This window comes from Cinclus cinclus, unplaced genomic scaffold, assembly GCF_963662255.1.
Source record: "Cinclus cinclus unplaced genomic scaffold, bCinCin1.1 SCAFFOLD_86, whole genome shotgun sequence".
Taxonomy (NCBI): domain Eukaryota; kingdom Metazoa; phylum Chordata; class Aves; order Passeriformes; family Cinclidae; genus Cinclus; species Cinclus cinclus.
The window spans coordinates 84,009-100,280 of record NW_026912187.1 but is presented as its reverse complement, the minus strand read 5'-3'; positions in this window follow the sequence as shown (position 1 = coordinate 100,280).

Here is a 16,272-nt window from a genome sequence, read left to right as displayed (position 1 = left end):
CCTAGAGCCTCCAAGTCCACCCCACCATGCGTATCCCAACCCCAGAATGATTTCACCTCCAGCCCTACAGTCCCCATCCCAGGTCCAGTACTACTATGCCAGCCCCACGGTGGTCTCTGCCTCCGTCGCACAGTCCCTTACTGAGCTGCACGCTTTGTATGCCGTTCCCACTGGCAATGCCAGGCCCACTTAGCATTTCCCAGACACACACACACACACACACACACACACACACACACTGGCTTCCGGCTGCAGCCCTACGGTGGCCCTCACACCCAGTGGCAACATGCCGGCACGGGGGTGGGGGGGGCACTTCAGGCGCAAGCAGTCCTAAAGGGCCCCTTTCAGCCCTACACGGCCCGTCCCATGCTCAGACGCAGTAGCCAGCCCCACCCTCAATAGCCCAGGCCTCCAGTGAATTCGGCACCCCAACCCTACAGTCTCAGTGTCCCATCGGCATAGTCTGCGCCACTTGCAGCTCCTATGCCAGCCCCAGTGATTTCAGCCTCAGCCATTTCGGAGTCCCCTTTTCCCCAGCCCCAGTGATTTCAGCTCTTTGTCAACCCACAAGCTTTATTTCACTGCCAGCTCTTCTGTTCCAGCTCCAGCCACGGCTTGCCACATCTCTGCCAGCAGAATCTTCTGCAGCTTCCAAGGGCACCCTCCCCGTCTTGGCTCCAGCTCTGCAACGCTTCAGCCCCTGCCCTAGAGCCTCCAAGTCCACCCCACCATGCGTATCCCAACCCCAGAATGATTTCACCTCCAGCCCTACAGTCCCCATCCCAGGTCCAGTACTACTATGCCAGCCCCACGGTGGTCTCTGCCTCCGTCGCACAGTCCCTTACTGAGCTGCACGCTTTGTATGCCGTTCCCACTGGCAATGCCAGGCCCACTTAGCATTTCCCAGACACACACACACACACACACACACACACACACACACTGGCTTCCGGCTGCAGCCCTACGGTGGCCCTCACACCCAGTGGCAACATGCCGGCACGGGGGTGGGGGGGGCACTTCAGGCGCAAGCAGTCCTAAAGGGCCCCTTTCAGCCCTACACGGCCCGTCCCATGCTCAGACGCAGTAGCCAGCCCCACCCTCAATAGCCCAGGCCTCCAGTGAATTCGGCACCCCAACCCTACAGTCTCAGTGTCCCATCGGCATAGTCTGCGCCACTTGCAGCTCCTATGCCAGCCCCAGTGATTTCAGCCTCAGCCATTTCGGAGTCCCCTTTTCCCCAGCCCCAGTGATTTCAGCTCTTTGTCAACCCACAAGCTTTATTTCACTGCCAGCTCTTCTGTTCCAGCTCCAGCCACGGCTTGCCACATCTCTGCCAGCAGAATCTTCTGCAGCTTCCAAGGGCACCCTCCCCGTCTTGGCTCCAGCTCTGCAACGCTTCAGCCCCTGCCCTAGAGCCTCCAAGTCCACCCCACCATGCGTATCCCAACCCCAGAATGATTTCACCTCCAGCCCTACAGTCCCCATCCCAGGTCCAGTACTACTATGCCAGCCCCACGGTGGTCTCTGCCTCCGTCGCACAGTCCCTTACTGAGCTGCACGCTTTGTATGCCGTTCCCACTGGCAATGCCAGGCCCACTTAGCATTTCCCAGACACACACACACACACACACACACACACACTGGCTTCCGGCTGCAGCCCTACGGTGGCCCTCACACCCAGTGGCAACATGCCGGCACGGGGGGGGGGGGGGCACTTCAGGCGCAAGCAGTCCTAAAGGGCCCCTTTCAGCCCTACACGGCCCGTCCCATGCTCAGACGCAGTAGCCAGCCCCACCCTCAATAGCCCAGGCCTCCAGTGAATTCGGCACCCCAACCCTACAGTCTCAGTGTCCCATCGGCATAGTCTGCGCCACTTGCAGCTCCTATGCCAGCCCCAGTGATTTCAGCCTCAGCCATTTCGGAGTCCCCTTTTCCCCAGCCCCAGTGATTTCAGCTCTTTGTCAACCCACAAGCTTTATTTCACTGCCAGCTCTTCTGTTCCAGCTCCAGCCACGGCTTGCCACATCTCTGCCAGCAGAATCTTCTGCAGCTTCCAAGGGCACCCTCCCCGTCTTGGCTCCAGCTCTGCAACGCTTCAGCCCCTGCCCTAGAGCCTCCAAGTCCACCCCACCATGCGTATCCCAACCCCAGAATGATTTCACCTCCAGCCCTACAGTCCCCATCCCAGGTCCAGTACTACTATGCCAGCCCCACGGTGGTCTCTGCCTCCGTCGCACAGTCCCTTACTGAGCTGCACGCTTTGTATGCCGTTCCCACTGGCAATGCCAGGCCCACTTAGCATTTCCCAGACACACACACACACACACACACACTGGCTTCCGGCTGCAGCCCTACGGTGGCCCTCACACCCAGTGGCAACATGCCGGCACGGGGGTGGGGGGGGCACTTCAGGCGCAAGCAGTCCTAAAGGGCCCCTTTCAGCCCTACACGGCCCGTCCCATGCTCAGACGCAGTAGCCAGCCCCACCCTCAATAGCCCAGGCCTCCAGTGAATTCGGCACCCCAACCCTACAGTCTCAGTGTCCCATCGGCATAGTCTGCGCCACTTGCAGCTCCTATGCCAGCCCCAGTGATTTCAGCCTCAGCCATTTCGGAGTCCCCTTTTCCCCAGCCCCAGTGATTTCAGCTCTTTGTCAACCCACAAGCTTTATTTCACTGCCAGCTCTTCTGTTCCAGCTCCAGCCACGGCTTGCCACATCTCTGCCAGCAGAATCTTCTGCAGCTTCCAAGGGCACCCTCCCCGTCTTGGCTCCAGCTCTGCAACGCTTCAGCCCCTGCCCTAGAGCCTCCAAGTCCACCCCACCATGCGTATCCCAACCCCAGAATGATTTCACCTCCAGCCCTACAGTCCCCATCCCAGGTCCAGTACTACTATGCCAGCCCCACGGTGGTCTCTGCCTCCGTCGCACAGTCCCTTACTGAGCTGCACGCTTTGTATGCCGTTCCCACTGGCAATGCCAGGCCCACTTAGCATTACCCAGACACACACACACACACACACACACACACTGGCTTCCGGCTGCAGCCCTACGGTGGCCCTCACACCCAGTGGCAACATGCCGGCACGGGGGGGGGGGGGGGGGGCACTTCAGGCGCAAGCAGTCCTAAAGGGCCCCTTTCAGCCCTACACGGCCCGTCCCATGCTCAGACGCAGTAGCCAGCCCCACCCTCAATAGCCCAGGCCTCCAGTGAATTCGGCACCCCAACCCTACAGTCTCAGTGTCCCATCGGCATAGTCTGCGCCACTTGCAGCTCCTATGCCAGCCCCAGTGATTTCAGCCTCAGCCATTTCGGAGTCCCCTTTTCCCCAGCCCCAGTGATTTCAGCTCTTTGTCAACCCACAAGCTTTATTTCACTGCCAGCTCTTCTGTTCCAGCTCCAGCCACGGCTTGCCACATCTCTGCCAGCAGAATCTTCTGCAGCTTCCAAGGGCACCCTCCCCGTCTTGGCTCCAGCTCTGCAACGCTTCAGCCCCTGCCCTAGAGCCTCCAAGTCCACCCCACCATGCGTATCCCAACCCCAGAATGATTTCACCTCCAGCCCTACAGTCCCCATCCCAGGTCCAGTACTACTATGCCAGCCCCACGGTGGTCTCTGCCTCCGTCGCACAGTCCCTTACTGAGCTGCACGCTTTGTATGCCGTTCCCACTGGCAATGCCAGGCCCACTTAGCATTTCCCAGACACACACACACACACACACACACACACACACACACACACACACACACACTGGCTTCCGGCTGCAGCCCTACGGTGGCCCTCACACCCAGTGGCAACATGCCGGCACGGGGGGGGGGGGGGGGGGGCACTTCAGGCGCAAGCAGTCCTAAAGGGCCCCTTTCAGCCCTACACGGCCCGTCCCATGCTCAGACGCAGTAGCCAGCCCCACCCTCAATAGCCCAGGCCTCCAGTGAATTCGGCACCCCAACCCTACAGTCTCAGTGTCCCATCGGCATAGTCTGCGCCACTTGCAGCTCCTATGCCAGCCCCAGTGATTTCAGCCTCAGCCATTTCGGAGTCCCCTTTTCCCCAGCCCCAGTGATTTCAGCTCTTTGTCAACCCACAAGCTTTATTTCACTGCCAGCTCTTCTGTTCCAGCTCCAGCCACGGCTTGCCACATCTCTGCCAGCAGAATCTTCTGCAGCTTCCAAGGGCACCCTCCCCGTCTTGGCTCCAGCTCTGCAACGCTTCAGCCCCTGCCCTAGAGCCTCCAAGTCCACCCCACCATGCGTATCCCAACCCCAGAATGATTTCACCTCCAGCCCTACAGTCCCCATCCCAGGTCCAGTACTACTATGCCAGCCCCACGGTGGTCTCTGCCTCCGTCGCACAGTCCCTTACTGAGCTGCACGCTTTGTATGCCGTTCCCACTGGCAATGCCAGGCCCACTTAGCATTTCCCAGACACACACACACACACACACACACACTGGCTTCCGGCTGCAGCCCTACGGTGGCCCTCACACCCAGTGGCAACATGCCGGCACGGGGGGGGGGGGGGCACTTCAGGCGCAAGCAGTCCTAAAGGGCCCCTTTCAGCCCTACACGGCCCGTCCCATGCTCAGACGCAGTAGCCAGCCCCACCCTCAATAGCCCAGGCCTCCAGTGAATTCGGCACCCCAACCCTACAGTCTCAGTGTCCCATCGGCATAGTCTGCGCCACTTGCAGCTCCTATGCCAGCCCCAGTGATTTCAGCCTCAGCCATTTCGGAGTCCCCTTTTCCCCAGCCCCAGTGATTTCAGCTCTTTGTCAACCCACAAGCTTTATTTCACTGCCAGCTCTTCTGTTTCAGTTCTGGATCCACGTAGTCCCAGCTATGCTGCATCATGCTCTTACTGTTTTGCAGGACAGGGTATTTGCTTCAGCTACATGTCTGTATAGTTTCAGCTCACCTCCTGAACCCATATTCCAGCCCCAATCTGATAATCCTAACTCCACTAACAGTTCTAGACTCCCTCTCCCATCCCTTAATGATTTCATCACCACTCACACACTTGACATCTTGGCTCCATATTCCCTATCCCAGCCCCAAAGACGCTTGTCCTCAAATCCTACCATATTTCTGTCTCCTGCAGTTCTGCTTGCTCAGCTCCAGCTCCTCAGCTTCTCGCTGCCAGCAGCTAAAAGCCGCTGCTGCTTCTCACTGCAGCCCGGGGCTGTTGATAAGGCCAGAAATCAATTACTGTGATCACTACAGCATCTCTTGGAGTTGTCCCACCCATCCTGAAGGGATCCCATCTCTGGGGAGACTTGAGGCCTGATGCCCAACATGTACCTTCCCCCCCGCCCTTGACCTCCCAACCCTCTCGCAAAGGCCCCCTCCCTCACTTCCCCCAGGCAGCCCATGTTTCAGCCCGAGCCCTACAACCCTTATTGAGTTAACATCAGATATGTAGTAATAACAACTTACTAAAAGTTTGTAATAAAAGAGCAAAATAATGAAGTAGTTTAATAAAGGAAGCTGTGATTACTGCAAAGAAAAGCAAAATAAAACTTAAAAATGGAAAAAAACCCAGCTTTATTCCCAGCATTTCCCAGTTGTCTAAATGCAGAAAACGACAAAACGGGTGCTCCCCGGCCGCCACTAGCAGCAGCTGTTCGCCCTTAGACGCTCCAGGTCCCCCCAGCGGCCGCCAGAGCCGCGCAGGGCGCGGCGTAAAGAACTGGGCACCGCCGCCCCCCCACAGACGCAGGAGCCGCGTCCGTGCTCACCAGCGCTCCCCGCAGCGACATCCGCGCGGGTCCCGTCCTGGCGCTGCGGCGCTCCTCAGGTCGGGCACCTGCAGCTCCCGCCGCCTCGGCGCCGCCCCTCGCCGCCGCCGCACCGCCCCTCGCCGCCGCCGCGCCGCCCCTCGCCGCCGCCGCGCCGCCCCTCGCCGCCGCGCCGCCCCTCGCCGCCACCGCCGCCGCCTCCGCCTCCTCGGCGCCGCCCAACTAACGCCCGCCTCCCCAGCGCACGCTATTTATAGGCAATAGCCGGCCAGCCCAGCCAATCACATCCCGAGGCAGCGCCGGCTCCGCCAATCCCAGCCCGCCCCTTCCCGCCGCACTCTGTTCCGCGACCCCCCGCAGTCCCCTCACGGCCCGCTCCTGCGATTCCGCCCGCTGCCCGCCGTCTCCCCGTTTACTTGGCAGAACTCTCCCCGCCCTTTCCAAGCCCCAGCATCACCTGACGAGGCTCCGCCGGCTCCCAAAGCAGCGGCGGCAGGAGCAGAGCACCAGGCGAACGATCGCCCAGGGCCACGCCCGGATTGATAGGGCGGCTGTGATTGGACAGGGCGGAGAAAGGCGGGCCGGCATTGGCGGGGCCCGGAAGCTGCGCGGCTGCAGCTCATGGGAGCGCGGGGCGCTCAGCCGGAAGGAGCCAGTGCTGCTCCAAGGGTCCGCGGTCGCGCTGGGTCCCGCTCCCGATACTCCCCTCCCCTTCTCCGACCTCTCGTGCCCAGGTCCCGGCTAAAAGGGCTGCCCGGGAGTGGTTGCGGGTGGCAAAGTCGGGCTCTGCGTTCGTATCCCGGACCAGGGAGGGGCGGTGACTTCGTGAGGAGAGGGTCGGCGGCAGCGAGGGGGCCGCGGAGCGGGGAGGGCGTGCGGAGTCCGCTGCGGGTTCCGGGCACCTCTTCCCCGGCAGCGGTTCCCCTTCTGCGGGGACTTGGACTGCACCGACTGCGTGCTGGCCGAGATCGGCGCTCTGGCCAAAATACTGACATGCCAGCCCCCCGCCTGCTGCGGGCCCGCTGCTCCCCCTCCTTCTCCTCCGCAGTCCTCGGTGAAGCCGGAGCTGATCTGCGCCCCGGTGCTGCGGGACCTGCTGGGGGAGGCTATCGAGGTAAGTGTGGGGCTACTGCACTGGAGGCCAAGTGTTTCAACACTACAATGGCATAATCAACAGCATTAATTAGTCTCGTGTTCTTCATGTTCCTCGATGTTAAGAACGCTACCAACCTCTACTAGTGAAATAACATACATAGTAAGTGTTATTGGTGTTAATATTCAGGTAAGAATTGTTAGAATTAACACAGGTAGTGTGTTAGCTGGTGTTTACCATGATGCTCTGCTTCCCCACAGTATGACAAGATCCTGAAGCTGACCTCAGATGCAAAGGTAATTGAGCACTGCTGGCCTTCCAACCATCCCCCGATGGAGACATGCTCCAGGGGTGGGCAGCAATGCAGCTGGGAATACCTTGCCAGAGTGGCACAAGCAGTCCTAAAGGGCCCCTTTCAGCCCTACACGGCCCGTCCCATGCTCAGACGCAGTAGCCAGCCCCACCCTCAATAGCCCAGGCCTCCAGTGAATTCGGCACCCCAACCCTACAGTCTCAGTGTCCCATCGGCATAGTCTGCGCCACTTGCAGCTCCTATGCCAGCCCCAGTGATTTCAGCCTCAGCCATTTCGGAGTCCCCTTTTCCCCAGCCCCAGTGATTTCAGCTCTTTGTCAACCCACAAGCTTTATTTCACTGCCAGCTCTTCTGTTCCAGCTCCAGCCACGGCTTGCCACATCTCTGCCAGCAGAATCTTCTGCAGCTTCCAAGGGCACCCTCCCCGTCTTGGCTCCAGCTCTGCAACGCTTCAGCCCCTGCCCTAGAGCCTCCAAGTCCACCCCACCATGCGTATCCCAACCCCAGAATGATTTCACCTCCAGCCCTACAGTCCCCATCCCAGGTCCAGTACTACTATGCCAGCCCCACGGTGGTCTCTGCCTCCGTCGCACAGTCCCTTACTGAGCTGCACGCTTTGTATGCCGTTCCCACTGGCAATGCCAGGCCCACTTAGCATTTCCCAGACACACACACACACACACACACACACACACTGGCTTCCGGCTGCAGCCCTACGGTGGCCCTCACACCCAGTGGCAACATGCCGGCACGGGGGGGGGGGGGGGCACTTCAGGCGCAAGCAGTCCTAAAGGGCCCCTTTCAGCCCTACACGGCCCGTCCCATGCTCAGACGCAGTAGCCAGCCCCACCCTCAATAGCCCAGGCCTCCAGTGAATTCGGCACCCCAACCCTACAGTCTCAGTGTCCCATCGGCATAGTCTGCGCCACTTGCAGCTCCTATGCCAGCCCCAGTGATTTCAGCCTCAGCCATTTCGGAGTCCCCTTTTCCCCAGCCCCAGTGATTTCAGCTCTTTGTCAACCCACAAGCTTTATTTCACTGCCAGCTCTTCTGTTCCAGCTCCAGCCACGGCTTGCCACATCTCTGCCAGCAGAATCTTCTGCAGCTTCCAAGGGCACCCTCCCCGTCTTGGCTCCAGCTCTGCAACGCTTCAGCCCCTGCCCTAGAGCCTCCAAGTCCACCCCACCATGCGTATCCCAACCCCAGAATGATTTCACCTCCAGCCCTACAGTCCCCATCCCAGGTCCAGTACTACTATGCCAGCCCCACGGTGGTCTCTGCCTCCGTCGCACAGTCCCTTACTGAGCTGCACGCTTTGTATGCCGTTCCCACTGGCAATGCCAGGCCCACTTAGCATTTCCCAGACACACACACACACACACACACACTGGCTTCCGGCTGCAGCCCTACGGTGGCCCTCACACCCAGTGGCAACATGCCGGCACGGGGGTGGGGGGGGCACTTCAGGCGCAAGCAGTCCTAAAGGGCCCCTTTCAGCCCTACACGGCCCGTCCCATGCTCAGACGCAGTAGCCAGCCCCACCCTCAATAGCCCAGGCCTCCAGTGAATTCGGCACCCCAACCCTACAGTCTCAGTGTCCCATCGGCATAGTCTGCGCCACTTGCAGCTCCTATGCCAGCCCCAGTGATTTCAGCCTCAGCCATTTCGGAGTCCCCTTTTCCCCAGCCCCAGTGATTTCAGCTCTTTGTCAACCCACAAGCTTTATTTCACTGCCAGCTCTTCTGTTCCAGCTCCAGCCACGGCTTGCCACATCTCTGCCAGCAGAATCTTCTGCAGCTTCCAAGGGCACCCTCCCCGTCTTGGCTCCAGCTCTGCAACGCTTCAGCCCCTGCCCTAGAGCCTCCAAGTCCACCCCACCATGCGTATCCCAACCCCAGAATGATTTCACCTCCAGCCCTACAGTCCCCATCCCAGGTCCAGTACTACTATGCCAGCCCCACGGTGGTCTCTGCCTCCGTCGCACAGTCCCTTACTGAGCTGCACGCTTTGTATGCCGTTCCCACTGGCAATGCCAGGCCCACTTAGCATTTCCCAGACACACACACACACACACACACACACACTGGCTTCCGGCTGCAGCCCTACGGTGGCCCTCACACCCAGTGGCAACATGCCGGCACGGGGGGGGGGGGGGGCACTTCAGGCGCAAGCAGTCCTAAAGGGCCCCTTTCAGCCCTACACGGCCCGTCCCATGCTCAGACGCAGTAGCCAGCCCCACCCTCAATAGCCCAGGCCTCCAGTGAATTCGGCACCCCAACCCTACAGTCTCAGTGTCCCATCGGCATAGTCTGCGCCACTTGCAGCTCCTATGCCAGCCCCAGTGATTTCAGCCTCAGCCATTTCGGAGTCCCCTTTTCCCCAGCCCCAGTGATTTCAGCTCTTTGTCAACCCACAAGCTTTATTTCACTGCCAGCTCTTCTGTTCCAGCTCCAGCCACGGCTTGCCACATCTCTGCCAGCAGAATCTTCTGCAGCTTCCAAGGGCACCCTCCCCGTCTTGGCTCCAGCTCTGCAACGCTTCAGCCCCTGCCCTAGAGCCTCCAAGTCCACCCCACCATGCGTATCCCAACCCCAGAATGATTTCACCTCCAGCCCTACAGTCCCCATCCCAGGTCCAGTACTACTATGCCAGCCCCACGGTGGTCTCTGCCTCCGTCGCACAGTCCCTTACTGAGCTGCACGCTTTGTATGCCGTTCCCACTGGCAATGCCAGGCCCACTTAGCATTTCCCAGACACACACACACACACACACACACTGGCTTCCGGCTGCAGCCCTACGGTGGCCCTCACACCCAGTGGCAACATGCCGGCACGGGGGGGGGGGGGGGGGGCACTTCAGGCGCAAGCAGTCCTAAAGGGCCCCTTTCAGCCCTACACGGCCCGTCCCATGCTCAGACGCAGTAGCCAGCCCCACCCTCAATAGCCCAGGCCTCCAGTGAATTCGGCACCCCAACCCTACAGTCTCAGTGTCCCATCGGCATAGTCTGCGCCACTTGCAGCTCCTATGCCAGCCCCAGTGATTTCAGCCTCAGCCATTTCGGAGTCCCCTTTTCCCCAGCCCCAGTGATTTCAGCTCTTTGTCAACCCACAAGCTTTATTTCACTGCCAGCTCTTCTGTTCCAGCTCCAGCCACGGCTTGCCACATCTCTGCCAGCAGAATCTTCTGCAGCTTCCAAGGGCACCCTCCCCGTCTTGGCTCCAGCTCTGCAACGCTTCAGCCCCTGCCCTAGAGCCTCCAAGTCCACCCCACCATGCGTATCCCAACCCCAGAATGATTTCACCTCCAGCCCTACAGTCCCCATCCCAGGTCCAGTACTACTATGCCAGCCCCACGGTGGTCTCTGCCTCCGTCGCACAGTCCCTTACTGAGCTGCACGCTTTGTATGCCGTTCCCACTGGCAATGCCAGGCCCACTTAGCATTTCCCAGACACACACACACACACACACACACACTGGCTTCCGGCTGCAGCCCTACGGTGGCCCTCACACCCAGTGGCAACATGCCGGCACGGGGGGGGGGGGGGCACTTCAGGCGCAAGCAGTCCTAAAGGGCCCCTTTCAGCCCTACACGGCCCGTCCCATGCTCAGACGCAGTAGCCAGCCCCACCCTCAATAGCCCAGGCCTCCAGTGAATTCGGCACCCCAACCCTACAGTCTCAGTGTCCCATCGGCATAGTCTGCGCCACTTGCAGCTCCTATGCCAGCCCCAGTGATTTCAGCCTCAGCCATTTCGGAGTCCCCTTTTCCCCAGCCCCAGTGATTTCAGCTCTTTGTCAACCCACAAGCTTTATTTCACTGCCAGCTCTTCTGTTTCAGTTCTGGATCCACGTAGTCCCAGCTATGCTGCATCATGCTCTTACTGTTTTGCAGGACAGGGTATTTGCTTCAGCTACATGTCTGTATAGTTTCAGCTCACCTCCTGAACCCATATTCCAGCCCCAATCTGATAATCCTAACTCCACTAACAGTTCTAGACTCCCTCTCCCATCCCTTAATGATTTCATCACCACTCACACACTTGACATCTTGGCTCCATATTCCCTATCCCAGCCCCAAAGACGCTTGTCCTCAAATCCTACCATATTTCTGTCTCCTGCAGTTCTGCTTGCTCAGCTCCAGCTCCTCAGCTTCTCGCTGCCAGCAGCTAAAAGCCGCTGCTGCTTCTCACTGCAGCCCGGGGCTGTTGATAAGGCCAGAAATCAATTACTGTGATCACTACAGCATCTCTTGGAGTTGTCCCACCCATCCTGAAGGGATCCCATCTCTGGGGAGACTTGAGGCCTGATGCCCAACATGTACCTTCCCCCCCGCCCTTGACCTCCCAACCCTCTCGCAAAGGCCCCCTCCCTCACTTCCCCCAGGCAGCCCATGTTTCAGCCCGAGCCCTACAACCCTTATTGAGTTAACATCAGATATGTAGTAATAACAACTTACTAAAAGTTTGTAATAAAAGAGCAAAATAATGAAGTAGTTTAATAAAGGAAGCTGTGATTACTGCAAAGAAAAGCAAAATAAAACTTAAAAATGGAAAAAAACCCAGCTTTATTCCCAGCATTTCCCAGTTGTCTAAATGCAGAAAACGACAAAACGGGTGCTCCCCGGCCGCCACTAGCAGCAGCTGTTCGCCCTTAGACGCTCCAGGTCCCCCCAGCGGCCGCCAGAGCCGCGCAGGGCGCGGCGTAAAGAACTGGGCACCGCCGCCCCCCCACAGACGCAGGAGCCGCGTCCGTGCTCACCAGCGCTCCCCGCAGCGACATCCGCGCGGGTCCCGTCCTGGCGCTGCGGCGCTCCTCAGGTCGGGCACCTGCAGCTCCCGCCGCCTCGGCGCCGCCCCTCGCCGCCGCCGCACCGCCCCTCGCCGCCGCCGCGCCGCCCCTCGCCGCCGCCGCGCCGCCCCTCGCCGCCGCGCCGCCCCTCGCCGCCACCGCCGCCGCCTCCGCCTCCTCGGCGCCGCCCAACTAACGCCCGCCTCCCCAGCGCACGCTATTTATAGGCAATAGCCGGCCAGCCCAGCCAATCACATCCCGAGGCAGCGCCGGCTCCGCCAATCCCAGCCCGCCCCTTCCCGCCGCACTCTGTTCCGCGACCCCCCGCAGTCCCCTCACGGCCCGCTCCTGCGATTCCGCCCGCTGCCCGCCGTCTCCCCGTTTACTTGGCAGAACTCTCCCCGCCCTTTCCAAGCCCCAGCATCACCTGACGAGGCTCCGCCGGCTCCCAAAGCAGCGGCGGCAGGAGCAGAGCACCAGGCGAACGATCGCCCAGGGCCACGCCCGGATTGATAGGGCGGCTGTGATTGGACAGGGCGGAGAAAGGCGGGCCGGCATTGGCGGGGCCCGGAAGCTGCGCGGCTGCAGCTCATGGGAGCGCGGGGCGCTCAGCCGGAAGGAGCCAGTGCTGCTCCAAGGGTCCGCGGTCGCGCTGGGTCCCGCTCCCGATACTCCCCTCCCCTTCTCCGACCTCTCGTGCCCAGGTCCCGGCTAAAAGGGCTGCCCGGGAGTGGTTGCGGGTGGCAAAGTCGGGCTCTGCGTTCGTATCCCGGACCAGGGAGGGGCGGTGACTTCGTGAGGAGAGGGTCGGCGGCAGCGAGGGGGCCGCGGAGCGGGGAGGGCGTGCGGAGTCCGCTGCGGGTTCCGGGCACCTCTTCCCCGGCAGCGGTTCCCCTTCTGCGGGGACTTGGACTGCACCGACTGCGTGCTGGCCGAGATCGGCGCTCTGGCCAAAATACTGACATGCCAGCCCCCCGCCTGCTGCGGGCCCGCTGCTCCCCCTCCTTCTCCTCCGCAGTCCTCGGTGAAGCCGGAGCTGATCTGCGCCCCGGTGCTGCGGGACCTGCTGGGGGAGGCTATCGAGGTAAGTGTGGGGCTACTGCACTGGAGGCCAAGTGTTTCAACACTACAATGGCATAATCAACAGCATTAATTAGTCTCGTGTTCTTCATGTTCCTCGATGTTAAGAACGCTACCAACCTCTACTAGTGAAATAACATACATAGTAAGTGTTATTGGTGTTAATATTCAGGTAAGAATTGTTAGAATTAACACAGGTAGTGTGTTAGCTGGTGTTTACCATGATGCTCTGCTTCCCCACAGTATGACAAGATCCTGAAGCTGACCTCAGATGCAAAGGTAATTGAGCACTGCTGGCCTTCCAACCATCCCCCGATGGAGACATGCTCCAGGGGTGGGCAGCAATGCAGCTGGGAATACCTTGCCAGAGTGGCACAAGCAGTCCTAAAGGGCCCCTTTCAGCCCTACACGGCCCGTCCCATGCTCAGACGCAGTAGCCAGCCCCACCCTCAATAGCCCAGGCCTCCAGTGAATTCGGCACCCCAACCCTACAGTCTCAGTGTCCCATCGGCATAGTCTGCGCCACTTGCAGCTCCTATGCCAGCCCCAGTGATTTCAGCCTCAGCCATTTCGGAGTCCCCTTTTCCCCAGCCCCAGTGATTTCAGCTCTTTGTCAACCCACAAGCTTTATTTCACTGCCAGCTCTTCTGTTCCAGCTCCAGCCACGGCTTGCCACATCTCTGCCAGCAGAATCTTCTGCAGCTTCCAAGGGCACCCTCCCCGTCTTGGCTCCAGCTCTGCAACGCTTCAGCCCCTGCCCTAGAGCCTCCAAGTCCACCCCACCATGCGTATCCCAACCCCAGAATGATTTCACCTCCAGCCCTACAGTCCCCATCCCAGGTCCAGTACTACTATGCCAGCCCCACGGTGGTCTCTGCCTCCGTCGCACAGTCCCTTACTGAGCTGCACGCTTTGTATGCCGTTCCCACTGGCAATGCCAGGCCCACTTAGCATTTCCCAGACACACACACACACACACACACACACACACACACACTGGCTTCCGGCTGCAGCCCTACGGTGGCCCTCACACCCAGTGGCAACATGCCGGCACGGGGGGGGGGGGGGGCACTTCAGGCGCAAGCAGTCCTAAAGGGCCCCTTTCAGCCCTACACGGCCCGTCCCATGCTCAGACGCAGTAGCCAGCCCCACCCTCAATAGCCCAGGCCTCCAGTGAATTCGGCACCCCAACCCTACAGTCTCAGTGTCCCATCGGCATAGTCTGCGCCACTTGCAGCTCCTATGCCAGCCCCAGTGATTTCAGCCTCAGCCATTTCGGAGTCCCCTTTTCCCCAGCCCCAGTGATTTCAGCTCTTTGTCAACCCACAAGCTTTATTTCACTGCCAGCTCTTCTGTTCCAGCTCCAGCCACGGCTTGCCACATCTCTGCCAGCAGAATCTTCTGCAGCTTCCAAGGGCACCCTCCCCGTCTTGGCTCCAGCTCTGCAACGCTTCAGCCCCTGCCCTAGAGCCTCCAAGTCCACCCCACCATGCGTATCCCAACCCCAGAATGATTTCACCTCCAGCCCTACAGTCCCCATCCCAGGTCCAGTACTACTATGCCAGCCCCACGGTGGTCTCTGCCTCCGTCGCACAGTCCCTTACTGAGCTGCACGCTTTGTATGCCGTTCCCACTGGCAATGCCAGGCCCACTTAGCATTTCCCAGACACACACACACACACACACACACACACACTGGCTTCCGGCTGCAGCCCTACGGTGGCCCTCACACCCAGTGGCAACATGCCGGCACGGGGGGGGGGGGGGGCACTTCAGGCGCAAGCAGTCCTAAAGGGCCCCTTTCAGCCCTACACGGCCCGTCCCATGCTCAGACGCAGTAGCCAGCCCCACCCTCAATAGCCCAGGCCTCCAGTGAATTCGGCACCCCAACCCTACAGTCTCAGTGTCCCATCGGCATAGTCTGCGCCACTTGCAGCTCCTATGCCAGCCCCAGTGATTTCAGCCTCAGCCATTTCGGAGTCCCCTTTTCCCCAGCCCCAGTGATTTCAGCTCTTTGTCAACCCACAAGCTTTATTTCACTGCCAGCTCTTCTGTTCCAGCTCCAGCCACGGCTTGCCACATCTCTGCCAGCAGAATCTTCTGCAGCTTCCAAGGGCACCCTCCCCGTCTTGGCTCCAGCTCTGCAACGCTTCAGCCCCTGCCCTAGAGCCTCCAAGTCCACCCCACCATGCGTATCCCAACCCCAGAATGATTTCACCTCCAGCCCTACAGTCCCCATCCCAGGTCCAGTACTACTATGCCAGCCCCACGGTGGTCTCTGCCTCCGTCGCACAGTCCCTTACTGAGCTGCACGCTTTGTATGCCGTTCCCACTGGCAATGCCAGGCCCACTTAGCATTTCCCAGACACACACACACACACACACACACTGGCTTCCGGCTGCAGCCCTACGGTGGCCCTCACACCCAGTGGCAACATGCCGGCACGGGGGTGGGGGGGGCACTTCAGGCGCAAGCAGTCCTAAAGGGCCCCTTTCAGCCCTACACGGCCCGTCCCATGCTCAGACGCAGTAGCCAGCCCCACCCTCAATAGCCCAGGCCTCCAGTGAATTCGGCACCCCAACCCTACAGTCTCAGTGTCCCATCGGCATAGTCTGCGCCACTTGCAGCTCCTATGCCAGCCCCAGTGATTTCAGCCTCAGCCATTTCGGAGTCCCCTTTTCCCCAGCCCCAGTGATTTCAGCTCTTTGTCAACCCACAAGCTTTATTTCACTGCCAGCTCTTCTGTTCCAGCTCCAGCCACGGCTTGCCACATCTCTGCCAGCAGAATCTTCTGCAGCTTCCAAGGGCACCCTCCCCGTCTTGGCTCCAGCTCTGCAACGCTTCAGCCCCTGCCCTAGAGCCTCCAAGTCCACCCCACCATGCGTATCCCAACCCCAGAATGATTTCACCTCCAGCCCTACAGTCCCCATCCCAGGTCCAGTACTACTATGCCAGCCCCACGGTGGTCTCTGCCTCCGTCGCACAGTCCCTTACTGAGCTGCACGCTTTGTATGCCGTTCCCACTGGCAATGCCAGGCCCACTTAGCATTTCCCAGACACACACACACACACACACACACACACTGGCTTCCGGCTGCAGCCCTACGGTGGCCCTCACACCCAGTGGCAACATGCCGGCACGGGGGGGGGGGGGGGCACTTCAGGCGCAAGCAGTCCTAAAGGGCCCCTTTCAGCCCTACACGGCCCGTCCCATGCTCAGACGCAGTAGCCAGCCCCACCCTCAATAGCCCAGGCCTCCAGTGA